A 2,075-nucleotide genomic window follows, 5' to 3' on the forward strand; every position below is an offset into this window, starting at 1 on the left:
AGCTACCACTCCGACTCCGGATATACTCAAGATGAAGGTGTTGCCGGTCTAGCACTTGTGTCAACCAACTCCTATGACATATTTGATTCACCAAATGAAGGTCTTGGAAGATGCTTCAGGATAAAGGCCCAAAGGTATCACACCCCGAGTATGTTGATTTCAATAGTGATGAAGATGACTTGTTAGGTGATGATGATTTACTTGTTGAGAACTGTAGTGATGAATACAATGATGAAATGTCAATTAATCATGCTAATCAAGAAAAAACGAATTACAATGACTCATGAGAAGTTACGCTTTGAAAAGCGCAACCTTGAGCAAGAGCATGAGTTCTTAAAGGCAATCAATGATGATCTTCGTAAGAATAGTTCTTCTTACATTGCCAAGCGTTTACTCTTATCTACTTACATGCCTCAAGTCAAGTCTAGTAACAAGAACAAGAAGGATTCTTCCTCTAGTAGTAACAATAATCATGCTAAATCCAATGTTGTTGCTTCTAGTAGTTCTCTTGATTCCACTAATGATTCTCTTAGCCAAGTTACACTTGAGCAAGAAAATAGCTTATTGAAGGGAATTATAGAGAAAGGTGTTTACAAGAGCCTTGCCGAGAGTAAGCAATTCGAGGAAATTGTATGCAAGCAAGGAAGGCACCGGAAGAACCAAGGTGTTGGTTTTGAACGAAAGTTCAATGCCAATGGAGTCGAGTGGGAAGAGGATCAATACCCCAAGACGAAGTTTGTTCCTCAACAAGAGAAGTACGATCCTACTTCCTTCAAAGGGACACAAGCTCAAGATGATCTTCCACCACAAGACCACAAGCAAAAAGGCAAGGACAAGCTTCAAGAGGAGATTGATGCATTTGAAGAAGCTCCTGAGGCCTTGGTCAAGTGGGTTCCCAAGACTACATCAAGTTCTACTTCATCAAGTATGACTACAACTCCAAGGATTCCCATCAATATGATGTGGATCCCGAAGAAGAAGAACTAGAGAGTTCTTGAGGGTGACTCCGCCAACATATTTCACTCCTATCATTTTGTTAATAACAAGTGCAATCAACTTCCACATCTTGCACTAGTTCAAGGAGTCACAAACCCTCTTGTTGGTAAGACAAGGGACAAGGTAACCTAATTCTTTCATAGACATCATCTTGTGTGTGCATCACTCTATGTCTATGGATATCCTTGTTTGTTCCTTGTGGGACTAACCCGTGTAGGTATTGAAAGTGCAACTCACTCCAAAGGATTGCTCCAAATGATCTACATCAACGTTGAGCATCCACATCTTCAACACCTACATGAAGTCATCATCGACAAAACCCAAGGTTAGTTCATCCCTCTTAAGGGGGGATCTCACATCTAGGGGGAGCTTTACTCTAAGAATTAAGTCAAAGCAACTCTACTGGTGTGAACACAACAATGCATTATATAAAAGTGGTAACCCCACTTGTGCTTAAACGATGAGTATGACCTATGATCAAATGTTCTCATTTGACTCCTAAGTCAATATACTCATATATAGATGACCTAGTCATCGCCAATTGCTTGATAGATGCTAGAATTGGTTGTGCATGCTTTGCCACATATTTCATTTGCCATTTTATTGTGTGAGCATGTTGGTTGCATATTTTACTCATTGAAGGACATCCACTTGTTGTTTTGATTGTTTCGTTCCTTTTTTCTCTTGCCAAGTGGATGGAAAAGAATACCTAAGAATCTTCTCTAGCTATCTATGATTTTCTTGTGTCAAACTCTATTCATGCTACATTACAAAATTTGATCAAGTCAGATTCAAACCACTCTGTGTGATGAGCACTCGGAATCCCCGATTCGTCATAGACTTAAACCTCCAAAACTTCTTTGTGCTTCTCGGTCTGACCGATTCCTCCATTTCGGTCATACCGAGATCACTAAGTCGATCTAGGTTTTATATTTCGGTGCAACCGATTTGAACTTTTCGGTCACACCGAGTTGTTGTAATTGCTTGCAGTTATGCATCTCGGTGCCACCGAGTTGTTCCACTCGGTCACACCGACAGGGTCAGGCTATATATATCCATGGGTCAAATTTTGGAAATTT

The sequence above is a fragment of the Triticum dicoccoides genome, chromosome 2B (genome assembly GCF_002162155.2).
Source record: "Triticum dicoccoides isolate Atlit2015 ecotype Zavitan chromosome 2B, WEW_v2.0, whole genome shotgun sequence".
NCBI lineage: Eukaryota > Viridiplantae > Streptophyta > Magnoliopsida > Poales > Poaceae > Triticum > Triticum dicoccoides.